The sequence below is a fragment of the Uranotaenia lowii genome, chromosome 2, assembly GCF_029784155.1.
Source record: "Uranotaenia lowii strain MFRU-FL chromosome 2, ASM2978415v1, whole genome shotgun sequence".
NCBI classification, from domain to species: Eukaryota; Metazoa; Arthropoda; class Insecta; order Diptera; family Culicidae; genus Uranotaenia; species Uranotaenia lowii.
In genome coordinates this window covers 277,894,497-277,922,306 of record NC_073692.1, presented here as the reverse complement: position 1 = coordinate 277,922,306, position 27,810 = coordinate 277,894,497, and the positions used below count along the sequence as shown (strand labels likewise).

Genomic DNA, 27,810 nt, shown 5'->3' with positions numbered 1-27,810 from the left:
TAAATTTAGATTTAGCTTTTTTTAGAAAAAACTATTAATCAAACCATTTTTTTTTCATCAGCTTCAAAACTTTAACGAAATTTGAGCGACTCAATACTCCTGATCATGCAAGAATTTGCCAGAGCAAAACAAAACCTAATTAAATCATTGTTTTATGCAAAACAAGTGCTTTTCAGCATCAAACAAGTTTTATTCATAATCACTAAATAAGAAAGTAAAATTTTGAACCTTCGCACTGGTCGGTAGATTGATGAGAAAAATTTGACGTTTGAAGGATTTTTTTGTTTTTTTATTCAGTCTTCCTCCCCCAGGTATAGGTGATGCCTTTTATAACACCTTGCATTATACCACCTATACTTAGTTCAACATGTCTCCTCTCTCTTTTTCTTCTAATAACAACATGGCTAAAACATGGAGGCATACTTAGTTAGACATGTGTTCCAGTCAAATATCACATGCTGCTGTAACTTTTAAAGTACATGAAGATCTGTTAAAATATTTTTTTCAATGCAGAAATACATTTCTATAAGTCTACTTATTTATTATTTTTGGTATTTTTTCATATTTTTATTTATTGGAAATGAATCCGTCACGAAAGGTGAGATTGGGAGATAAGTAAGAATAAGTAAGAATAAAAAATATTTGGAAAATTTCGGAAAAATACTGACTGCACTGTGCTGTATTTGAAAACGCAATCTCAAGCTTTTTAGGCCAACGGTTTACTATAGGAGTCTGTAGTATATCCAAAAATTTCGGGGCAGAGCGTCAATCTTGTCCAGGCAGAGAGAATTATTTCGTCTCCGTCTAAGTTATTTTCATTTCTTTAGTCTCTTTTCTGCCGATCTTGCTTCCCAGAAAGAACTCATGCTTGAATTTTCTGGTGCGCGAAAAATTAACACGATAGATTAACGCGTCTCAGGATCAATTATTGGACATGAGCCTGGAAAACGTTCGAATAAAATTTCGTCTTAGGTCCAACCTATTGAACCAGGATTTGAGACTTACCTTTGGGATAATCGACCCCACTCATCCTCGTTCATTTGCGCTGCCAGTTGACAAGGGCGTTTTTACGAACCAAAGGCCTGATATTAAGCAATGAGAAGAAACTCAAACAAAGGTGATTAAAAATCACCTTTACTGTTGAATATCCTAATGGGCATACTTGTTTTTCTTCAATTAGAAATCCCTCCACAATTGATTTGGTTCTAACTGATTTAGGCGAGCATTGTAGTCAATTAGTTACTCATGCGGACCTCGATTCAGACCACCTTCCAGTAACATTTTCTTTATCCCAAAGTCCCATTGAAAACCCTTTAAAATCAACTTTTAATTTTCAAAAGGCTAACTGGGAGCGATACATGAATTTTATTGAACGTAATTTAGATGTAAACGTTCCATAGAATTCAATAGAAGATATTGATTTGGCTGTAGAAAATTTGACAACTTCAATAGTCAATGCTAGAGCCGCTTCAATACCTAAAGTTAAACATAAATTTAATCAACCTTTAATTGATGATAATCTTCAGTTTTTGATACGACTGAAAAACATTCGTCGACGCCAATTTCAACGAACTAGGGATCCTTATTTGAAATTAATTTATTGCGACCTCAAAAAAGAGATCAAACGTCGTTTAAATTTCATTCGTAATGAAAATTTTGCTAAAGCAGTAGAGGACATAAAACCCTACTCAAAGCCATTTTGGAAATTAACTAAAATTCTAAAAAAGCCCCAGAAGCCAATTCCTACTTTGAAAGATGGGGATAAACTTCTTTTAACTAATTCAGAAAAAGCTCAAAAATTAGCCCAACAATTTGAGTCTGCTCATGATTTTAATTTAAACGTTGTAAGTCCAATTGATGCTCAAATTTTCCTAGAATTTGATGATATTCTTTCTAAGCAAATTGTGTTTGAAAGTTCTTGTGAGACAAATATTGATGAACTTAAATTGATTTTCAAAAAATTTAAAAATATGAAAGCCCCGGGGGAAGATGGGATTTTCTATATTTTTATTAAAAAGTTGCCTGAAAGCACTTTAATTTTTTTAGTTAAAATCTTCAATAAATGTTTTCACTTGGCTTATTTTCCCAATAAATGGAAAAATGCCAAAGTAACTCCAATTTTGAAACCTGGAAAAAGTGCTTCAGAGCCTTCAAGTTATCGACCAATTAGTTTGCTTCCTTCTTTAAGTAAACTATTTGAGAGAGTTATTTTGAATAGAATGATGATTCACATTAATCAGAATTCTATTTTCCCTGATGAACAATTTGGTTTTCGTCATGGACATTCTACTACACATCAACTTTTGAGTGTAACTAATATGATTAACGCTAGCAAATCTGAGGGTTATTCAACTGGTGTTGCTCTTCTTGATATTGAAAAAGCTTTTGACAGTGTTTGGCACAAAGGTTTAGTAGCTAAATTAGCTCGATTTGATTTTCCTGTATATCTCACCAAAATTATTCAAAATTATTTGACTAGCCGAACTTTGCAAGTAAGCTAACAAAATTCATGCTCTGAAAGGATACCCATTAGAGCTGGTGTCCCTCAGGGTAGTATACTTGGGCCTATTTTATACAATATTTTTACTTCTGATCTTCCTGATGTCCCAGAAGGAAAAGGTAGAAGATTATTTGCTGACGATACTTTGCTTTCAGCCAAAGGTCGAAATTTACGGGTGGTACGCAGTAGATTGCAACAAAATTTAAATTACTTTTTGAATTACTTGAAAATGTGGAAAATTTCTCCTAACGCTTCCAAAACTCAACTTATTTTATTTCCCCATAAGCCAAGAGCAAATTTTTTAAAACCTAATGAAAATCATTCCATAACTTTTAATGGGGTTTCTTTAGAATGGTCTAATCACGTGAAGTACTTGGGACTCACACTTGATCGGAATCTTTCTTTTAAGAATCACATTGAAGATATTCAATCTAAATGTAATAAATACACTAAATCTCTTTATTCTCTCATCAACAGGAAATCCCGACTTTGCCCGAAGAATAAGATGCTTATTTACAAGCAAGTCTTCCGACCAGCGATAATGTATGCAGTTCCGATTTGGTCTAGCTGCTGCGCGACGAGGAAGAAAGCCATCCAGAGGATTCAGAACAAGGTTCTGAAAATTATTTTGCGGCTTCCACCTTGGCACAGCACCGAAGATCTTCATCGGATTGCAGGCATTGAATCTATCGAAGAGATGGCCAACAAAATCATCTCCAACTTCAGAGGCAAATCGATGCAGTCTTCCATCGCAGAGATTCGCTCTCTCTACAATTAGTTTAATTTTAGGATAGCTTTAGTTTTTAGTAGTTTAAGGTGATTAAAAAACTGCGTCTATTTAAAGTACTCAATGTAACCCGTATCTTCTCAAGGAAGTGCTCTCCTATTGAACGAAAAGCGTTAGAGCTGAGATTATACGTAACAATATAGTAGTGTTCAACGAGGCTACGTTGACTAGTGCCCAATGAATTTCTGATAACTTCGCTGTATACACTGAGCAAGGGGTGTGTGCCTGAGGCACTATAAATTTGTTTAAACACTCCAAACCCAAATTACTTGTCCAAAAGGTATCTATAGGTAGGTATAGTGATGTACGTTTTGTCAGCATCGATGTGCCCATATTTTACATCAAAAAGCCTAGGAATAATAAGAGAAGGAGGATGTTCGGAATACCACAGATTTCATGCTTCAACACACACGAATAGGAAAATATGACGAAAGATTATGTAGCGGTCGCACCTTTGGTTAAGCAAAAATTCTTCATTTAGCTGAACATTGTTTCGGGTCGCCTTTTAGTATGCAAGCAGCTTTGGTCGATTCGATGGCTTTGTCGATTTCGATCGAAGAATGAATCCCATGCTTACTTTCTTCAAAGTTTTTTCATCTAGTTTGGCGACATGATGTGGAAAGGGAAAGCAAAACCCGAATCACAGTCAATAGCTTAGCTTAGCTTAGCTTGTTTGACTACTCATATCCACCTTAAATCATTAAATCCGAAATGCTTCAATTACAGTTTTCAAAATACGATAATTTTTCATGATTTCTATAAAAATAAAACATTATATTTTATTCATTCATCCAAACGCATTTCGAATTTCATGATCGCTGGCGTGGCTAAGCGGAACAAGTTCCACATCGCCAATGGTTGCTACTCCGTGATTGATCGAGGCCATCAATTTTGTGCAAAGTCCAACAGAATGGTGTTTAGGATTAACAGTACATTCTCAGTGCACAAAACTTATGCTCTCCCTTTAAAAAAGATCAATAACGGCGCCGGCCACGTCCTAGTAGTCAATGAAGGACAGAGGAAGGAATGTTAGAAAGATACTCTTTTGGTTCAACTTACAACCCCTTATCTTCGTGTATCTTAAAAATTTGTTTTAAAGTAATCAAAAACAGAGGTACGCATGTATCACCATCTATGGAAACCGTCTGTACGTCTGCGAATCTATATTCAAGTATCAAAGGAAAGGGTTATGTTAGTAACGGGAGGGTATAGATCAGGATCCATTTTGGAAAATGGTACGACCTTGGGTTTCCCTACACCTTCTGTGCTCCTAGTCGTTTCCTATTGAAACTCCTGATTCTGTCAATGAGGCCTATTGACAAGAAGAATCAATGATGATAGTTCTTTTTCAATAGCACTTGAACAGTGCAAGAGTTCAACCAAAAAGAACTTAGCGATAATAAGGCCTGGTTAAAACTAGCTCATTTTCCTCAAACTGGTTCCTATAACATCAACGAACTTGCAAAACGGCTAAATTATTCTTATTAAGTTTTTAACATTACATATCAATTAAATTGGTGTCAATCAATCAAATACAACAATTGTTTATAGCGACCTTTGATATTATTTTCATTTTGCTCTATCGCTTGATAATTCAAAACAGCCGTTTTGTAGATTCCTTAATGCTTTTCTAAACTCGGCCTCATTATTTTGATATATGTACTTGTTTGAAAAAAAAAAAAAAACAGATATAGCGCAGTTTTAAATATGTAAAATAAATTATTCATTTTGTTGAAATTTCCAAGTTCTTGAGTTTTACAAATACCGTAGTTTGTTTCATGGTTTTTAATGCTTGAGTACTTTAGATAACTTAATCTCTTTTAGACATATTTGAACTTGGAACAAACATTTGTTTTTCTTTTGACGGTAAAACATTGAATCGTGATAATTTTCAAAAATGTTATGAAATTATTAATCAAATTTTAAAGTATTATTCATGAATAATATTGTAGGTTAACATTTGTTGAACCTTATTCTGTTAAATCACCACGGTTTGTTGTACAAAATAGATCGTGAATAGTAAAGCAACGTTATTCGATTTTGAAGTTGTTACGATGATATAATATAAAAATTAAATATGTTGATATAAAGTGTCGAATCAATACTGAGTATCGGATTCATTTCTCTGTTTATTTTCCCGCTTCGAGGTGTCAATGCTTTATATATTATTTATTTAAAATTTGTACTGTTTTGCAATAACAACTGGTTGACTTCATATTATTGTAGTAAACAAGCGAAACTTTAAGAAAGGTGCTGTGAGTTGATTGTAAAAAAAAACGCAATTTTGATTTATGAATTAATCTTCCGTAAGTAATTTTAAAGTTTACTTATTGTGTTCTTATTCTTTATATTTTCATTTCGTTTTACATCCTTATGTAAACAATTACTTTCCCCTAATTTTTTTTGGAATTAATAGCGATGCTTGAATATGAGAACACTAAGCGTTTCAAATTGGATTGACTTCGAAATGTCGTTTAAAAATTTAGAAACATTAGAATCTACCCCGCCTTATTCTGTAAATCAGAATAAATCTATAATAATTTATACAAATAATCAAATTCGAAAAAAAACTATGTTTGGTTCGAACGACGCAATTTGATCATACGAACTTATATCTTGCTGCTTGAAATAAACGCCTAAATATATGCTTAATTTCGAACATGTAAAAGCTTCGCAAGCATTTTTCGGTTTCATACTTTCATGCAAGTTTTTATAACATCCAGTTATTTTCAAAACCCGAATCACAGTCAATAGAACGTGCGACGAACTGAGATCGTCAGAACCCCGAAGAGTTTCTAAAGACTGTTCGGGATTAACGTATTTCCGCTTGGGGTCAACGCCCGATATCGCTTTCCCTGAACTGAGGGTGCACACTTCCAATTACTTGGATCCGATTAGTGATCGCGTGTGGAAGTGCTTTTGATTCGCGATTCGTTTTCTTCACCTTTCTTAAAGAAAAGGTACCTCAATATAGTGATGTAGTTTAGAAATTGTGAATTTTATAACTTTTTATTTCGTGTAGCCCCGTCTTTAGGCTACACATCGCGCCCTAGGCAAAACAGTGCGTGTGGGAAAGGGTTTTAACTAGCCAGGTAAAGACGTGCGAAGATACCGTGCCCGTGCAAGTGCTAATTCCGTTGGCTGCCATACAGGCGCACCTGTTTCATCCACAGCAGTTACACCCAGCATACTTCAGCCACGAACCGGATTCAAGATCGATCACTCGGTTGAACGGATTCCACGCCACGAGGTCGGCCTACAAAATCGCACCGCCAATTCTATTGCGACCGATCGCCCAGCGGGTGTCCGAATCCACGAGTGTACCGAGAGCGAAGCATTGGCAAGAGCTTTTTCACCATACCATCATCATCTTCGTTTGGAAAAGCCACCGCCAAAACCTCACCTAGCTTGCCAGCGGATCAGGAGCGCATCCTCATTAAGAGCTCCAACAGTGTTCGACGTCAGCAGAGACACCGACCGCCAAGCTCTCGCAGAAAGTCGGAGCCAGCTACACCACGGCCACAGGTTTGAACCTTATGCTTAATCGGTGAGTCAATTTTGCATTATTCGCTCTTGCCTTCTCCCCAACAGAGGCCGTACCACGGCAGCCGTAACTTCAGCACATGATTTGCTGTTTTTGCCATCATAGCAAATGTGGCATGGAAAATTAATGTTTCGAGCTTTTAACATATCGAAACATAAATCGTAGGCCTACGTCACTTGATTTATAGACGACCCCTGCGAGACAACATAACTTCTCGCTGTACAGCATTCGATGGATTTTGCCAACTGACCATCGGCAAAAGCACTGCACGGTAGATAGGGAGTAGATTTTAAAACATCGCACGCACTGGTAGGAGAGGATAGGATGAAAAATATGTACATATAGACTAAGTTTAAGAAATGAAAATTGAATGAATTCCAAAATCATACCAACTTACCTCAATTAAAAAATGAACACAAACTCATTGTAAATACACCGTCTTTTCAACTCTACGTGAATTTCCTCATTATGCTAAATACATGTATGAACTAAAACTCCCAGAAAGTTTGATTTTTATGATTTCTGAATTCCATCACTCCGCGTGGCGTGTTCTATTTTGAATTTTGAATGATCTTAGCTTTGTGCACTTCCACTAACGTTCGCGCGTTGGTGATGGGTTATTGGTAGTCCTATGATGATTATCTCAGGAATGAGTGATATCGTACCGGATGTCGTTAGAAATATCTTCTAGGATTTGATAATTTTTGGGAGTGTGACCGAGAATTTCTCGAGTTTTATTGGCTTGCTGATACGGAAGTCAACCTTGATCGGTCCGTTATCTGATCGGATAAATTACCTGGACTCGCCTTGAAGTGGGTCTCAGCCGGGCAACTCAATCTTGGTGTGCTGTCCCTTTTAGGGTGGCGCATAAGCAGCACGCTTACTTCGAATCGATCGAGGCTGACTACAAATTGGCGCCCAACGAAAAGGTTCTTTAGGACATTTCGTAAGTGAAACGGGTGCAGCTGAATTCGGAGCTGAAAAGTTTAAACAAAACAGTTGTTGATAAATTTCTTTTGATTTTTTTTTCCTTCAATTTTTATTTCATTACTTTATTTATTATATTTTTTTACTTTTATTATTTATTTATTATATTTTTGTTTATTACACCTTACATTTTCTATTTTTTCAAATAAACGTTTTTTCAATTATTTTCCAATTTGTGAAGGAAGTAGTCTTTTATTATTTTTTTCAAAAATGGATAGTTTCCCTCGTGTCGACCATTTGTCGAACGACGAGTTAAATTATGAATTATTAATTCGTGGTGAAGTTAAAGCGCTAGAAAGTGACTTCGACGATAAATGCAGGCTTTTAAGAAGGCTGTTTCAAGAGGATTTAAAAGACAATCGCGAATACACATCCCCCTATACAATCGAACAGGAGTTCGATCGCATTGCAGGGTATGTGAATGAGCTACGACAGAAAATGGACGAAAAACCGGACGAAGTAAGCTACTCACGTCTGAAACACTACCTTCAGCGGACGCTTAGAAGCCACGCACCGGATCAAGCGTCGAAGGAAATGGTGAAAGAGCTGGCGGGGGACATTAAGCAAATCTTGGCCAAATACCGACAAACTAGAGCTTCTAAAAAGATGACCTCAGAAACGGAATCGGATAGGGACCCACAAAAAACTTCCACAGTGGGAAAACACAGATCAGCGGTTGGAGCTGGGCGTACTACATCACCTATGTTGCAACATGGGACAGTGGGAGCAAATCAGCAGGTTTCAGTTGAGAACAATCCCCCTCTTTTACCGGTTATGACAACGTATGGGGGGGAAACGTCGGCTGTGAGTATAGACCATTCACTTGGGAATGTGACTATACCACAGTCCTACTACTCTTCGCCATCGTTACCATTTCCGGTAACGGTTCCTAACTTTTACACCGCTCCATCGGCTTGGCCAATTGGGCCATTTCCATTACCACCTCCAGTTCAAACGGTATGGTCACAGGGTGTGAAGCCGTATACTGGAACGATTCCTAAAGTGCAGCAAACAGAACAGAAGCAGAACGGAAACGGAAATGATTTAGAGGATCCAAAAACAGCGGCATTGATTAATCGGATCAAGGAACTAGAAGCACAGCTCGCGAAGTTTCAGAGGCCGAATTGCGACGATGATGCAATCGAGCGAGGACAGAAAACAAGGCCTGTAGCCCAACTAGCACAAGCAGAGAAATCTTTCAGTAAAACTAACCCTCGAAGTCCCGAAAAACGTAGGAAGAATCACGAAACTGCTTTCAAAACCAGGATTCAGGAAACGGAAAGTGGATCGGACTCAGAAGGAGTTTTTGATATCGAACAAACCCGCAGAAGATCGGACTGTTGGAATGCGAGAATGAGCCGAGAAACAGGAGTTTCTAAAGCCAACCGTAGAAGAAGGAACGAAGGGTACAGGAGCGAAAACAGTTGGCGGAACGTTAGGCACTCTTCAGAATCTTCATTTGAAGAGGAACCTCCCGAAATGCAACGAAGGCAGATACAGCGCGTGATCAGTGACGCGGAAATCCAGAGCGCGGACCGAAGGATGGAAAAGTGGCACCTGGCGTTCGATGCGGATCCACGGAACCGATCGTTAGAGGATTTCCTTCTCAAAGTACGTAGGTTGGCCATGATGGACCGAATTGCGGAGGATGTCCTCTTGCAGCGAGTCCACACTATCTTGAGGAAAGAACCATACGACTGGTACTTGTGCTATGCTGATACATTCTTTTCTTGGGCAGAGTTTGAGAAGAGAATTCGTTATATGTACGGAAATCCATGCAAAGATCGGGGAAATTTTCAACAAATTTACGAGCGGAAGCAGCAGAGGAATGAAACATTCCTTTCCTTTAAGATGGATATGGAGAGACGGAACAAAATGCTCTCGAAGCCACTAAGGCAATCGCATTTTTTCGAAGTCGTGTTCGAAAACATGCGACCACATTATAGATCTCGATTGTCATGTCACAACGTTAACAGTCTTAGCAAGTTGGAGTTCTACGCCCACAGGATCGATGCTAATGACCCGGCGTTTCAGAAAGTAGGGACAGGGCACAATTCCAACTTACACCATATCGATGCTGCGGAAAACTCAGACCCTTCGTATTCGGAGTATTCTGAAAACGAGGAGGTAAATGCGATATCCGATAAATTTCAGGACAGACGTCGAGGTACTAATGAATACGCCACACGCAAACCACTTTCTAGAGAAGGCAACCAACCACCGTTAGTGAAAGCAGAGAGACCCGTAATGTACTGCTGGAACTGTCGTAAGCAAGGCCACTTATGGAGGCAGTGCAAAGAAGAAAAGCAGATCTTCTGCTACATATGTGGAAACCCAGGAAAAACGTCGACGTTTTGTGACAAACACCCTAGGAATTCACGGTCGGGAAACTAAAGGCGGAGTGCGTGAGAGGGAACGACAGCATTCCACCGACAAAACCAGTTCCCATGGATGACATTTTTGAGGACCCTTTGATGAAAGTATGCGAGGTGAGGGTTCAGACAGAGACGTGTCCTCATATCAACGTTAGGATTTTCCACGATAACTACGACGCGCTGTTGGATTCGGGCGCAAGCGTTAGCGTGACCAGTGTGAAGGATATAGCGGAGAGAAACGGGCTGAAGTTGCATCCTAGCCCACTAAAAATTGTGACCGCTGACAAGACTATTCACGAATGCTTGGGTTATGTCCAACTACCGATTGAATTTCGTGGAACAACCAGAGTTATTCCGACTCTGGTAGTACCACAAGTCTGCCGGAAATTGATTCTAGGATACAACTTCTGGAAGTCTTTCGGCATCCAACCGATGATCGAAGGAAGGGACGGATACGAACGAGTACCGATTGCAGAAAAGGAAGAAGAAAGACAGCCGACAATCGACACGATCCAGTTCACACTATGCCCTGTAGATACACTTCCAGTTTTGAAGCAGAGCGAACCGGATGAGAGCCTAGACATACCAGCACTAGAACTTCCTGAACCGTCCAGGACAACACCGGAGACTGTGGAGACGGAGCACGAATTATCCACCAGGGATCGAGCCGTGCTAGTGGATACCATTCGTCAGTTTCCGGTAACGACAGAAAACCGTTTGGGCCGTACGACAATGCTGCAGCATGAAATCATCTTAAAAGAGGACGCAAAACCAATTCGTCAACCGTTGTACCGTTGTTCTCCGGCGATCCAAGCCGAAATGGACAACGAATTGGAGAGGTACAGAAAATTGGACGCTATCGAAGAGTGTACGAGTGAGTGGGCTAGTTCGTTGGTTCCGGTCCGAAAATCAAACGGAAAACTACGAATTTGTCTAGACTCAAGGAAAATCAATGCGATGACCAGGAAAGATTGTTACCCCATGAGATCAATGAGTGACATTTTTCATAAGCTGGAAAGGGCGAAGTTTTTTTCAGTTATTGATCTAAAAGACGCCTATTTCCAGATCCCCCTGAAGGAAGAGTCCAGAGACTACACGGCTTTTAGAACCAGCACGGGGTTGTGGAGATTCAAGGTTTGTCCCTTTGGACTTACGAATGCTCCGTTTTCTATGTGTCGTCTCATGGCAAGGGTGATAGGATTTGATCTGGAGCCACATGTGTTTGTGTACCTGGACGATATCGTCATAGCCACAAACACATACAGTGAGCATATTCGTCTATTAAAGCTCGTTGCGGGAAGACTATCCGGAGCGAACCTGACAATTTCGCTAGACAAAAGTAGGTTTTGTAGAAAGCGAGTAACGTATTTAGGCTACCTTCTGACTGAAAATGGAGTTTCTATCGATAATTCGCGCATAGCTCCCATACTCGATTACGCAAGACCGAAAAGCGTTAAGGATATTCGTCGTCTTCTGGGTTTGGCTGGTTTCTACCAACGTTTTATACGTAATTATAGTCAGATTGTCGCTCCAGTCTCAGATCTTCTGAAGAAAACGAAAACGAAATTCTTGTGGGGTGAAGCGGCAGAAAAGGCTTTTACGGAGTTGAAGGGCGCGCTAGTTTCTGCACCCATCCTTGGGAACCCAGATTTCAAACTACCCTTCACTATTGAGTCGGACGCGTCGGATAACGCTGTAGGGGCAGCGCTTACACAAGAGGTGGAAGGACAGACGAAGGTGATAGCGTACTTTAGCAAAAAGCTAAGTAGTACCCAAAGAAAGTACGCAGCGGTGGAGAAGGAGTGTCTGGGAGTACTTCTAGCGATAGAGCACTTCCGACATTACGTCGAAGGAACGCAATTTAGAGTTGTAACGGATGCTCGAAGTTTGCTATGGCTGTTCACCATGGGGGCAGAGTCAGGGAACGCGAAATTGTTAAGGTGGGCGTTAAAAATCCAGTCATACGACATACAATTGGAGTACCGTAAAGGAAAGGCGAATATTCTACCCGACTGTTTATCACGATCACTAGATGTCATTTCAACAACCCCAACGGATAACGAACATCGAGAATTAGCGGAAAGGATAAAAAACGAACCGGCGAAATATCCCGATTTTCGAATCATCGATGGAGACATTTGGAAGTACGTGAAGGCAGATGGGAAGGTTGAAGACCCACGTTACCATTGGAAACACTATCCGGCAAAATCTAAACGAATCGAGATCATAACAGAGATTCACGGAAAGGCGCATCTAGGGGCGGAAAAAACTCTGGCAGCTGTTAAAGAACGTTATTTCTGGCCGTTGATGAGTACCGAGATTAAAAAATTTTGCAGATCTTGTTTAGTTTGTCAAACTAGTAAAGCGACTAATAAAAACACGACTCCACCTATGTCGACACAGAAAAAGGTGGCCGAGTATCCTTGGCAGTTCTTAACAATGGACTACGTTGGTCCATTGCCAGTATCAGGAAGAAAGCGGAACACGTGTCTATTGGTCGTAACGGACATTTTTAGTAAGTTTGTGATCGTTCAACCATTTCGTCAAGCGACGGCTGAATCACTGGCTAGTTTCGTGGAGGATTCTCTGTTTTTGCTTTTTGGGGTACCGGAAGTAGTTCTGTCCGACAACGGAGCTCAATTCATTTCGAGTCGGTTTCAAAACTTGCTACAAAAGTACGGCGTAACGCACTGGCGGACTCCAAACTACCATCCGCAGGTAAATGACGCGGAAAGAGTTAACCGAGTGATTACGACCGCGATTCGAGCATCGATTAAGAAAGATCAAAAGGAATGGGCCAACAACGTACACGAGATTGCCGATGCCGTACGAAATTCGGTACACGAAGCTACCCGTTACTCGCCGTATTTTGTTCTGTTTGGCCGCAATAGGATTTCTGACGGACGCGAATACCGACATCTCAGGGACACGACCGATGGTGGGGAACAGTTAGAACCGAAAGAGAGGGATAAATTGTTCAAAGAAATACAAGAAAACCTGAAAAAGGCGTATCAGAAACACTCGACGTATTATAATCTGAGATCTAATGCAAACTGTCCAACCTATTCCGTGGGTGAGAAAGTTCTGAAGAAGAATACGGAGCAGTCGGACAAGGGGAGAGGGTACTGTGGGAAGCTAGCCCCAAAATATGTCCAAGCAGTCGTCAAGAGGGTGGTAGGAAGTCACTGCTACGACATTGAAAATTTAGAAGGAAAACGTTTAGGAATTTTTCATTGCAAGTTCCTGAAGAAGCTCGCAGATGGTTCATAAGTTGAAACATCAAAGCTATGTAGGCCTATTTAATAGGTTTGACAAGGTACTATGAAGCTCTTGCTCAGTTATTAAAATTAAAAACCACTCGAACAAGATCGCATCATTTGGCTGCCTTCCTCAAATCCTTAAACTACCGGAAGAGATCTTGTATATGAATGTGGGAAAGATAATTTTTAACGAAACTCTTAAATAGCTTATCTTTTTTCAAGAAATGTTGAAACAACTTTTGCGTTCCCCTCGACACGAAAATCAGAGCGAGTTCCACGGTTTACCGCGCGAACGATGACCTTCTATCCATAAAACTCGGAGTCGATGACGTTGATGAGGAGTACGAGCAATCGGAAGCCAAAAGCGTGAGTTCGGTGATGGGGAAAACCGAACGCTGATCGCGGTAAGACTCAGAAGTCTATCAATCAAGTTCAGACGATGTTGAGCAACATAAAGTATGTCGAGCCTGCTTCAACATATTTTGAAATTTAGAAAGTGGTCTAGGAGTGTTCGCAGTCGCTATAGAGAGCAACTACAATAGTAATGAAACGTGGGAGATAAGTTAACGCGAAACTTGCAAACAAAAAAAAAAACCGCGAAAAAAAAAGTGTGTTACCCGATCGCGACATTGTAAATAGTGTAAATATTGGAATGAGATGGAGGTTAGCAAATCTTGCATCCGCTCATTTTCCCTAACCTTAGCCCTAAGTTTTCATAAACCTCATCTCATTTTTCTTTTCAATTCCATTCCTTAAATAATGTTAGTTTTAAGTTCACAATCTTAACCTACTGTTAGACCTAAAATTACTGTGGTATTTTTGTATCCACTTACAGATTTGTTTCTTCCCTTATGAACTAAGATTACAATAGGTCCTTATTGAATCTAACATCGAGTACTTATTGAATCTAGGTGGAAGAATTATTTTTTTGTATATATTATTTTTCAATTTTAGTGGGTTGGTGTTTTTTTTTTGCTTTCGTTGTTTTATTAATTTTGTTGAAAATATTAGTTTAATTTTTAGATTCAGATATTATACGTGGAGTGAGTTAAACAACCTTTCCTACCACGTAATGGTTGGCTGATTCTAAAGCCTTGTCATGGGGTCCAACTTCATGGAATGGGTGAAAGTTTGAACTGGGGGAGGGGCTTCAGTCGTTCTTCCAATGGTTGTTCCACGTCCTGGCACAACACGAGACGATCCGTGGAGGTATTTGGAGTCGCTAATTCTTTCCGGGAAAGGCACGGACGGCTCTGGAAGGAGCAGGACATCAGGAGGAGTACTGGATTATCCTTAGGTTCCTCTAGCGGAAAACCATGAATATGAGGCGTACATAAACGCATGTTTATAAGTTGCTAGGCAACATTTCATCGTTCCGTGTACTAGGAAAAAACAGTGATGAACGGGAATAGGACGTTTCGATGGTCTCCGAAGCCTACATCCTTTGAGCACTCTTCAGGGCCATCCGGGATGGATTATCCGTTGGGAAAGTCATATCGGGAGGAGTTTGTCGTTGTATGCTCCACATCCAATCAAAATCCAATCAGGAACGAGCAGTTGGTAGCCTCTGGGGGAGCACCGGCTTCTGATAGCACCTAAAAAGAAAAAAAGAAAAGATTAGTAATAGTTCGGAATCTTACCTGGGGAACGAATACATTTTCCTTTTCATGGTAGGTGAAAGCGGAGCATTCTTCAAAACGGTCGTACTCCAGTAGCATCTTTCTGACGGTCCAGTATCCAGCGCGTAATATTCCGGCAAACACAAATCCATACCAATTATAGGGGCAGTGATTGGAGTTTACGAAGGTGTCTTAAATATCCGGCAGTAATAATCCGAACGGAAACACCCGTCCTGCACTGTTGCAATTAGCTCAAGTTAGTCGAGGTCGATTGATTTTTCGACAGAGCATAGCAATGTATGGGCAGAACAGCAGCAAATTGCAATGAGAAACCAACAGCAGGAAAACATCGCAGCAACATTTCTTCCCCTCTTCGTAGAATCGTCGTTTCTGGAACCTGGAAAAAGAAAAGTCACATTACTCACCAATATATCGATAGTAGCCACACTTATTACTTGTTTAATAGTATTTTCGGAAAGTTTTTGCAGTTAAAATCCGGGAATAACTCGAAAAAAGGAAAGCACACAAAATTTTCAACTGAACTGTTTTGTTTACACTCGCGTTTGATGCCTTCGCTTGCGTACATGGGTTGCTTGGTTTTTTGAACATGTTTGAGCAACGGGGTTAAGGGTATACGGTATGCAGTTGCAATTCGAATTGTAGTTTTGCACAATCAATCTTGATTGTTCGAGCGGAAATTGCTCGCGTGTCCAAACTTAAGTTTGGAGTAGGAGCTACGGAATAAGCAATTTTGTTTGAGGAGTTTTAAGGCAGCCATTCATTAACCGGTGAATGTACCGGTGTTAGAACATCTGCAATATAGATGTCTGGTAGGTCATCGATTTTGTTACTTGATGAGCGACAAAACGATTGACATTGCGATAAATTCGGCAAGAAGATTTGTTTTCCAAAATAATTATTGGGGTGATCAAGCCGAATTTATCAGTTTTGGGGAAATACTGTTAGGGAATGTTAATGAAGTTACAATTCAGAACCAGATTGTAAGTACGCAAGGGAGGAAATCAAAAACGAGAATAGCTTTTCATTGCATAAAAGACTAAAATATTTGTATATATATAAATCAATTGAAAAATAGTTTATGGAGTTAGGTTTAGTTTTTTTTTCTGTACATAGCCATAGCCATACAATAAGAAATTTAGTTAAATTTCACCCTACGAAAATTTGGATTTGCTCCGAAAACCAAATTTTCGTAAAACAAGTCCGGTGTTATGTAGCGGTCGCACCTTTGGTTAAGCAAAAATTCTTCATTTAGCTGAACATTGTTTCGGGTCGCCTTTTAGTATGCAAGCAGCTTTGGTCGATTCGATGGCTTTGTCGATTTCGATCGAAGAATGAATCCCATGCTTACTTTCTTCAAAGTTTTTTCATCTAGTTTGGCGACATGATGTGGAAAGGGAAAGCAAAACCCGAATCACAGTCAATAGAACGTGCGACGAACTGAGATCGTCAGAACCCCGAAGAGTTTCTAAAGACTGTTCGGGATTAACGTATTTCCGCTTGGGGTCAACGCTCGATATCGCTTTCCCTGAACTGAGGGTGCACACTTCCAATTACTTGGATCCGATTAGTGATCGCGTGTGGAAGTGCCTTTGATTCGCGATTCGTTTTCTTCACCTTTCTTAAAGAAAAGGTACCTCAATATAGTGATGTAGTTTAGAAATTGTGAATTTTATAACTTTTTATTTCGTGTAGCCCCGTCTTTAGGCTACACATCGCGCCCTAGGCAAAACAGTGCGTGTGGGAAAGGGTTTTAACTAGCCAGGTAAAGACGTGCGAAGATACCGTGCCCGTGCAAGTGCTAATTCCGTTGGCTGCCATATAGGCGCACCTGTTTCATCCACAGCAGTTACACCCAGCATACTTCAGCCACGAACCGGATTCAAGATCGATCACTCGGTTGAACGGATTCCACGCCACGAGGTCGGCCTACAAAATCGCACCGCCAATTCTATTGCGACCGATCGCCCAGCGGGTGTCCGAATCCACGAGTGTACCGAGAGCGAAGCATTGGCAAGAGCTTTTTCACCATACCATCATCATCTTCGTTTGGAAAAGCCACCGCCAAAACCTCACCTAGCTTGCCAGCGGATCAGGAGCGCATCCTCATTAAGAGCTGCAACAGTGTTGGACGTCAGCAGAGACACCGACCGCCAAGCTCTCGCAGAAAGTCGGAGCCAGCTACACCACGGCCACAGGTTTGAACCTTATGCTTAATCGGTGAGTCAATTTTGCATTATTCGCTCTTGCCTTCTCCCCAACAGAGGCCGTACCACGGCAGCCGTAACTTCAGCACATGATTTGCTGTTTTTGCCATCATAGCAAATGTGGCATGGAAAATTAATGTTTCGAGCTTTTAACATATCGAAACATAAATCGTAGGCCTACGTCACTTGATTTATAGACGACCCCTGCAAGACAACATAACTTCTCGCTGTACAGCATTCGATGGATTTTGCCAACTGACCATCGGCAAAAGCACTGCAGGTAGATAGGGAGTAGATTTTAAAACATCGCACGCACTGGTAGGAGAGGATAGGATGAAAAATATGTACATATAGACTAAGTTTAAGAAATGAAAATTGAATGAATTCCAAAATCATACCAACTTACCTCAATTAAAAAATGAACACAAACTCATTGTAAATACACCGTCTTTTCAACTCTACGTGAATTTCCTCATTATGCTAAATACATGTATGAACTAAAACTCCCAGAAAGTTTGATTTTTATGATTTCTGAATTCCATCACTCCGCGTGGCGTGTTCTATTTTGAATTTTGAATGATCTTAGCTTTGTGCACTTCCACTAACGTTCGCGCGTTGGTGATGGGTTATTGGTAGTCCTATGATGATTATCTCAGGAATGAGTGATATCGTACCGGATGTCGTTAGAAATATCTTCTAGGATTTGATAATTTTTGGGAGTGTGACCGAGAATTTCTCGAGTTTTATTGGCTTGCTGATACGGAAGTCAACCTTGATCGGTCCGTTATCTGATCGGATAAATTACCTGGACTCGCCTTGAAGTGGGTCTCAGCCGGGCAACTCAATCTTGGTGTGCTGTCCCTTTTAGGGTGGCGCATAAGCAGCACGCTTACTTCGAATCGATCGAGGCTGACTACAATTAGCCAGCAAAGATCAAACTCCGACAGGCCCCGGCAACGATACAGGATTTGTCTATGTATCGTGTGACCAACATGTTTTAAATAAGTGCTGGTGAATCTCGTTTTAATGCTTTTTTCCCTCAGATTCAAGTTTTTTTTGCCTTGAGAGCATAGGAGATGAAAGCTTAAATATGAGGAAAAATGCCTTAATTTGATAGATGTGCTGCATACGGATTGTATATCGTTGCCAAGGCCTGGCATAGATATGAATTCATGATACCTATATGGTCATATATCTTTATTGTACATTTTGATCTAGTAGCTTTTCAAAATTTACAATCACCAATGGGTTCATAACCTCACACCTGATGAAGAACCGGAGAGTAGTGAATTTACATGTAAGAGAAGCGACGTCTCAAGCGCAAAATTCCACTCGAAACAAAAGAACTGTCAAAATCAATTCCAATAGACCCGAGCTTTTATCTTAGTGCTTTTAGCTTTCTAATTGAAAACTCAACCAAGTAAAGTATTGTGATTTCTGTGCAATAAATTGCAAGTTTCTGATTAAAAGCATTTTTTTCACATTTTCTAGAACTCAAACCACCTATCTTTTCCTAGATAGCGTGTACTTACAGGCTTTCAGAAATTTTCAATGTGCTTCTTCCTTCCTCGGATGCCTCGGATTTGGCGGCCATTGGATATTCGCCACTAGGGCGACGATCTGCTGTGCACGGACTTGGCACCTGTCCGCCAGATGTTCGCCCCTGAGGCGGCGATGGAATTCGGTCCGGATTGGCGGCTGTTCCTGCGGACGTTCGCCCCTGATGAGGCGATGGACTTCGGCGGCTGCTCCACCGGATATTCTCCACGGATGCAGCGATTGACTTCGGTTCGATTCGGCGGCTGTGCCAGCGTATGTTCACCACTGATATGGTGATCGAAATTCGTTCTGAATTGGCGGCTGTTCATCGCCTGCTGCGGCGATGGAAAGTGGTTCGATTCGGTGGCTGTGCGGTTCGATTCGGTTCGAATTGGCGGCTGTTCCAACGGATGTTCTTCACCACTGATTGGGCGATGGCTAGCGAAAGGATTCGGCACCGGTACGTCAGGATTTTCTTCGCCTCTGGTGCGGAGATGGAACTAGGTCCAGATCGGCAGCGGTACCACCGGGATTCTTTCGCCACTGGTGCGGCGACGAAAAGCATACGGATTCGGCACCGGTTCGCCGGAGTTACTTCGCCACTAGTGCGACGATCGAACGCCCTCTGATTTGGCGGAGGTATTCCACCGGTTGTTTGCAGGGATTATTTCGCCACTGGTGCGGCGACGAAAAGCGAACCTTTACGGCGGCTGTGTCACCAGATGTTCTTCGCTACGGATGCGGCGATGGAAAGCGGTCCTATTTGCACCGGTTCGCCGGGATTTCTTCGCCACTAGTGCGGCGATCGAATGTTTGCCCCAGCTGAGGCGGTGAAATTCGCTCCGGTTCGGCAGCAGTATCATCGGGATTCTTTCGCCACTGGTGCGGCGATGAAAAACGAACGGATTCAGTACCGATTTGTTACGCCACTGGTTTGGCGATCGGAAGCCTTGGATTCGGCAATCGGAAGCCTCGGATTTGGCGATCGTCTCCGGGATTTTTTCGCCACTGGTGCGACGATCAGAGGCCCTTGGATTTAGCTGAGGTTCCACTGGATGTTATGCCACTGTTGCGGCCATCGAAAGCAGACTGGAGCCGATTGGACGAGTAGAATTGTCGTTTGCCGGCCCTGTGGGAAGTCCCCGAGGAAACCAGCGAGATGAGAGTGTAAATAAAAGAAAAAAGGCCGCCTGAGCGACCTTTTCTTCGATCTTTTTCCTCGCCTCGACCCTTCACAAGCCGAATTTTTTCGGCTGAATTTGCCTTTTCGCTGACACAGAGCCCAATTTGCTGTTAGATGGTCCGGTGTAAAGATGCACGTGGTGCGGTATGGCTGTTTGCCAAGTTTTTTCTTTACTTTCCGGAGCTTATGGCACGCTTCCGTGTCTTTTTCCAGACTTTTCCCCTGGGACAGCACAAGGTTTAGCTCGCGATGATTTTTTGCGTAGGGGAAAGGTTTCCTAAATGGGCCTATCGGGTTAAATGCGCCTACGGTCGTTTGACGAAATGGCTAACAAGACAACATATCTAATCAATGCATTTTGAGGGTGATACGCTTTGAACATAAGGCAAGAAAGAATTTTATGAATAAACCAACTAAAAAAAAATTGAAAATACATACAAGGTTTTGATACATTTAGATGTAATATTTGGACTTTTAAAAATTATACGAAAAGAAGCTTAAAACAATAAGTTGTGTGGTTTTTGTTTCTTATTCAAATGAACCTTGGAAGTTAAAAAAAATTGAAGCTTTTATGGTGGTTTCATAATGATGGGAAAGTGGTATAAGAGAGTGTTTTTGTATGCCCCCATTATGTTTGTAAAATGCCGTTACATTTAAATAACAGATTAAATAGAATAAATATATGATTTTTATCATTAAAACCTCAAATCTAAGCTCGAATCAACATCTTAAGAGCGAATTGAAGATCTCAAAACAGATTTGATAAAATTTATCTTAGGAATGAAATTCTTCCATATGATGAAAACCCTAAATTTTGTTTGTTCCATAAAAATATAAAAGACTTAGATTTTTATAAAACTTCAGCTTTGTTGTATGAAAGTTATCAGTTTCTAGCATTTATAATGAAATTAAACAGAAGAATAGAAATTTTGCCTGAAACATAAATAGGCGCGTTTAGCCAGCACAGTTTGAAGTTCGACAATTTTGACAACAGTTATAATAAAATCGATTTCTCAAAAACGGAAGGAGATTTCAACACAAAAATTACTCCAATGTATAGAAAACAGATGTCTGGTCATGTGTATATAGTTTTTGTACACACATTCGATGTAATATTTGATTAAATAAGTATTCTGCTTAATAGGCGCATATAGCCCGCTCCTCCCCTATGCCGAACTTTCACCTCGCGCACCGGAAACGATTCTGACGTTTCTCTCCAATCCTGCAATCGTTTACTCATTTTCTCTGCACGCTCCATATCGTTTACTCATTTTCTACACGCTCAGGATCCTTCCTTTATTTTTGCGTTTATTCTTTCTACACGCTTACGCTGCTTAATGTGGGGTTGAGTTTTTGGATGAGTTATTGTTGACAATAGATTGAAACGTATCAATTTTAAGACTAATGAAATAAAATAAATTTGAATGCAACAATGATGAAATATTTTTATCGATAGACTGGTCCATTACATACACTGTATCAAAAAATTGTCCGTACAGCACGTACTTTGAAATCCAAACAATCAAAAAGTGCACTTTTTCAGTCAATAAAAATACTACAATTACATCATTCGCTGCAAAAACTAGTCCTTTTTGTAGATCAGTATTACAAATGTTTATGAATTAAACCTTAAAAATAATCCAATTCATTTTGTATAGAAAGTCCCAAAAACGACGTCAAAAAATTGTCCGTACACTGAGGCCTTTGTCAAATATTAGTCAAGTAAACAGTTATGTGTCAGTCTGTGAAACGCTGAAACGTGAATTGAATCTCAACAAAGACAATTTCCAGTGGTCTGAGCGATAAATACGATAAAAAGAACTTTATCTAGCATAAATCAGTAGATTTTCGTGTTTCCGGATGTCAAAGGGTATTTTTTTGTGAAAAGCAAACATTTTCCTGTTAATTAAATCCACAAAAATGAACGAGAAAATGTCTGCTCCTCACAAAAAATACCCGTTGACATCCGGAAACTGATTGCTGACTTGAAAAATGACGGTAAAAGCTTGTTCGAAATTACAGGTATAATGAAACGGCCACGATCGTCGGTTCAGTATGCCCTTCAGAACTTTAAGAAGACTAACTCCCTGGAGACCACTCCAGGAAGAGGCCGCAAACAGAAACTTACGGATCGTCACCATCGCATCATTGTCAGAGAAATCAGTCAGAATCCTAAAATCAGTGCCCCGAAACTAGCAGACAGTCTTAAATTTTTGAAAACATACAGGTTCATCCTCAAACGGTACGGAACATACTTCATGAGAAAAAATACCAAGGTCGTGTTGCTCTGAAGAAGCCGTTTATATCTGCTAAAAATAAGAAAAAGTGGCTGGAATACGCTCAAAAGTATGTCCTGGAACCGGAAGAGTTCTGGCAGAACGTCATATTCGCTGACGAAAGCTAATTTAATATTTTTGGGTCTGACGGAGATGTAAGAGTATGGCGTAATCCAAATACTGAATTGGATCCGAAAAATTTGTGACAGACAGTTAAGCACGGTGGTGACCATGTAATGGTGTGGTATGCCTTCAGCGCAAATGGCACCGGAAACTTGAAATTCATTTATGGAGAAAAATAAATAGATTTATCAGTCATATTACGCGTCTACAGGAATATAAATATGATTGTTTGGTTCTGACCCGAAAATACGATCAAACCAACCATCAGCTTATAGATACGATTAGTCTCCAGGGAGTTAGTCTTCCTCAAGTTCTGAAGGACATACTGAACCGACGATCATGGCCGTTTTACTATTCTATGCGTAATTCGAAGACAAGTAAATAAATAAATTTCGGACCAGCTTTTACCGTCATTCTTCAGGTCAGCAATCAGTTTCCGGATGTCAACAGGTATTTTTTTTTTTGTGAGGAGAAGATATTTTCTAGTTAATTTAATCCACAAATTGTTGAAATCTGCTGATTTGTGCTAAATTAAGTTCATTTTACCGTATTTATCGCTCAGACCACTGGAAATTGTCTTTGCTGAGATTCAATTCACGTTTCTGCGTTTCACAGACTGACACATAACTGTTTACTTGACTGTGGTAACTTTCGGATATTACGGAGCAAATAAAACAACGTGTTTCTCGTTTGCCTACACACGACAGAGTTGCCCGTTATATTTCTTTTTCTCTACATTGATATTTTTAATACACGATCAAATGAAAGTAAGCTTATTGAACATAAATATAAATCTATAGCAATTCTCCCCCTCTCAGCTGAAGTGTTCTAACTTAACAAAATACTCAAATATTCCTACATGGATCAAACTACAGATTTAATCTAGAAGGAGCTTTTATTTGTCTAGCTGAACGTCTTACATTTTGAAACCCAGTAGTTTCTAAGCTTTTTGGAAGCTCTCCTAACGAGGGTTCAGTACCGCTATGAGCATTATTGTCAGGGGATTCAGTTTTCTGAGAAACTTCATGAGATTGAGGAGACAACGTGATGGTTTCTTCAAGGTGAGGAGTCGGAGAAGAGTTATTAGTTTCAAAGGACCTTTCAGGGTTTTCGAAAGAGGGACTTGGTTTATTACCTCTAATGCGGAGGTACTCATCAAAAGAACTTTGGGAAGCATCTAATGGACCAGGTCTCAATTGATCAATATGACGCTTCCATACTCTTCCATCATCAAGTTCAATCTCGTAATGTAATTTCCCAAGCTTATTGCAAACCGTACCAAATTTCCATTTCTCGGAAGCAGAAAGGAAATCACGAGCAGCAACTCTACTGCCAACTTCAAAGGAACGAATGGGAATATCTTCCCCTCTGGTCATGCTATTATTTCGCTGTCGTGGAATCATATGGTCGATACGAGTTTTCATCTGTCTGCCAAAAACAATCATTGATGGGCTTTTCCCAGTTGCAGGATGAACCGTACGACGATATGCTGACAGAATGTCTAACAAGGTCCTTTTAACCATCGAACGCGGACATTTAAGAGCTTTTATCTTATCCTTAAACGTTTGTACGTAACGCTCAGCTTGTCCGTTCGTGGCAGGATGGTAAGGGGCACCAGTCTTATGAGTAACTGTATTTGCTTTCAAAAACTTTTGGAACGCATCGGACATGAACTGTGGACCTCTATCAGTTACCAAAACCGAAGGTATACCGTACCGAGCGAAAAACTCGTGCATATGTTCAATAGTAGTTTCTGTAGTAATATCGTTAACAACTTTTACTTCGGGCCATTTAGAGTACGCATCAACAATTATAAGGAAATATAGACCCATGAAAGGGCCAGCAAAATCAGCATGAATTCTCTCGAAAGGTTCATTTGGTCTTTCCCAACAGTGAACAGGAACAGGTATAGGGTTCTTCCTCACTCTGGCACAATCCAGACAATTTTTGGAAATCTCTTCTATATCGCGATCAATGTTTTGCCACCAACAGTAAGATCTGGCTAGGGATTTCATTCTTGAGACTCCAAAATGCCCTGAATGTAGCTCTTGTAAAACACGATTACGCAAAGAGGGTGGGACATAAACTCGTAAACCTCGCATGAGACAACCATTTTGCAAAGAAAAATAGGTTTGGTCTATTCCAAACCGATCATGTGGTCCAACGAATCGGCCAGTTGATAGAGCTTGCATTAAGTTACGCACTTCGTTGTCTCTCGATGTATGGTGTTGGAGCTCATCAACTGAAACTGGTAATGTTTGTATTCTTTCTAATTCCAATACGTCAGCCACTTCGAGATAGTCTTTGCTAGAAGGATCAGCGATTGGTAAACGTGACATGCCGTCAGCGTTTGCATGTTGCTTAGAGTTACGGTAGCGTATTTCAAAGTTAAAAGACTCTAGAAATAATGCGTAATGTTGCATACGTAGTGCTGATAATGCAGGTAACCCCTTTTCCGGAGAAAATATTTGAGCCACAGCTTTATTGTCTGTTACTAATGTAAATTTGCGGCCAAACAAGTACTGATGAAACTTCTTTACCCCATACACTATAGCGTATGCTTCCTTATCCACCTGTGCATACTTTTGTTGTGTAGAATTGAGTGTTTGAGAAGCATATTGAATAGGCCGTTCATTTCCATCAGGATACATGTGGCTCAACACTGCACCCACGCCATATGGAGAAGCATCTGTTGCTAGTATAAGCGGCAATTTTTCGTTATAATATGCCAAAACTTTATCAGATTGCATTTCGGCTTTTACCCATTTGAAAGCATCTTCGCATTTAGAATCCCAAACAAAAGGAGATTTATCTTTCAACAAATTATAGATTGGATAGATTTTGCTGCTGAGATTTGGTAAAAATCTCCCATAGTAATTTACCAATCCTGTAAAAGCACGAACCTGTTCTCGGTTTAGAGGCCTGGGCATTTCCTGAATAGCAGCTATTTTCTGCTGCATTTTGTGTACCCCATGGCGGTCTATGACGTATCCACAATATTCTATTTTGTCTGTGAAAAATTCGCATTTCGATAAATTTACCCGCATATTATGGTTTTGGAATCTACGTAAAACTTCGAATAGGGAGTTCATATGAGATTCATCATCAACACCAGTTACTTTTACATCGTCTATAAAAACTGAGATCCCTTGAATTCCACTCAAAATCTGAGAAATTTCCCTTTGGAATATAGCTGGACCAGAGGCAATACCGTACATCAAACGAGTGGGTTGAAATAAACCAAGATGAGTGTTAAGTGTTAGAATTGGTTGATGTTCTGAACGCACTTTCATTTGTAAATATGCCTGAGCTAAATCTATTTTAGAGAATTTCACACCTCCACTCATATTTGCAAATAGTTCATCGATGGTAGGTAGGGGATATTCATCAACAAGGAGACATTTATTGACAGTCAGTTTGTAGTCACCACATAATCGAACCTTATCAATCGATTTCATTACTGGAACGATGGGCGTCGCCCATTCACTGTGGTTAACCTTCACCAAAACACCATTTTGAACCATATTGTCAATTTCCTTTTCAACGATACTCCTAATTGAGAATGGTAAAGTGCGAGCTTTGAGAAAAACAGGTCTACTATTAGGTTTTAAAGTCAACGACGCATGGACATTTTGCATAAGACCAATTGTTTTCTCAAACACCGTGGGAAACTTATTCATCAAAACGTGTGTTATATCATTACCATCATAAGAGTAAGATACAATATTATTAATGGTTGCATTCGAACAATTCATTACCTTATTCCAATCCAGGGATAACTCACGCATCCACTCACGGCCGAGTAAGGGATGTCTATTTCCTTCTACTACATACAAACGTAGGATCTTGGATTGCCCATTATAATTAACCTTAACTTTGACCATACCGTATACAGAAATTTTGCTTCCACAATAACTTTTTAACCCAAGCCTTGTTTCGAACAGTGGCACGCCACAGAGGAATTTGTTTTTGTCAACAATGCTCATAAGGGATACTGGTGACCCACTATCTACCTCAAATCTGATTTTGCTATCTCCTGTTTTCAAGTTTACAAAAATCTTAGAATAAAGTTTATCATCATTTATTTCGCAAACATCAAATACACAGATATCATCTTGTTCCCCATTACCTTGTAATTTTTGTTCAGCTTCATCCTCAATCATGTTGGTGTGGTACTTTTTAAAAGGCTTATTTTGAGACTTGTACTGAGAAGACTCTTTTTTGAAACTGGCTCCTTGTCTCATACAAACCTTCTTAAGATGGCCCTTCCTATTGCACCCTCTACAGTATGTTCCAATGTGTACACAACGATTCGCCAAATGTCCTTCTTTTCCGCACCTGTAGCATGTATTGGTAATCTGCTCTCGACGACCCCTCTGTGTAACATGATCCACTTCTTCTGCCTTCTCCGTTAAGTTCAGCTCTTGAAACTTTCGGTTCAACAGAGAGGCTCCCTCGCCGGAAATCTCCATGGAAACGGCCACCTGTTTTGCTTTCTCGAACGTCAAATCCCTTTCTTCAATCAAACGCGCTTTGATTCTTTCATTTTGCAAACCGAACACGAACTGATTTCGTAAACCCTTCTGGAGGTAGTCCTCAAACTTGCAATATTTCGATTCACGTTGTAACATGGTTGCGTATTCCAACACTGATTGATTTTCAAGCTGCTTTAGATGTCGAAATTTCCACAACTCTACCATTTCAAGTGGTTCCGGGTCAAAGTATTCTCCCAACACCGTCACTATTTCTTCATACGTTTTGCACTCTGGTTCTGTGGGGGCTATGTGATCGCACAAGATGTTGTAAGTTTCAGTGCCCATGTAATGCAAAATCAGGTTTTTTCGACTGGCCACTGGAACACCAAAAATCTCTAAAGCGCCCTCAAATCGCTTTACCCATCGCGACCACTTTGTTTTGATTTTATCAAAAGGTTCCAACGCAAATGTTGGAGGCACCACATTAGCAATTCCAGCTCTCGAGTTAGTTGCCATTTCCGAGTAATTCACTCATACACACAAGCAACGTAAACAGCAAAAGTGCAATTGCCAGTACCCACACACTAGAACTGGTTTTCACTTTTCTTCAGCACTAGTCCGCACAAGCAAAATGGCTTCCTAACCAAGCAGCAAACTTCTAGAAATCGGATTTATCAATTTCCGATCACTTTTATTTCCATTTTCAGCCTCGACGACTCGTAACCGTAATAAGCTAATCGTTTCGCGTGTGTCCGAAATTATCTCGTCGCCAAAACTGTGGTAACTTTCGGATATTACGGAGCAAATAAAACAACGTGTTTCTCGTTTGCCTACACACGACAGAGTTGCCCGTTATATTTCTTTTTCTCTACATTGATATTTTTAATACACGATCAAATGAAAGTAAGCTTATTGAA

General features: G+C 40.3%; 1 protein-coding gene across 4 annotated transcripts in view; it reads left to right on the top strand.

Annotated features, from left to right (window-relative positions):
- Positions 1-27,810, top strand: part of LOC129749632 (uncharacterized) — a 566,714-nt gene that overhangs the window by 419,027 nt on the left and 119,877 nt on the right. The window lies entirely within an intron of this gene.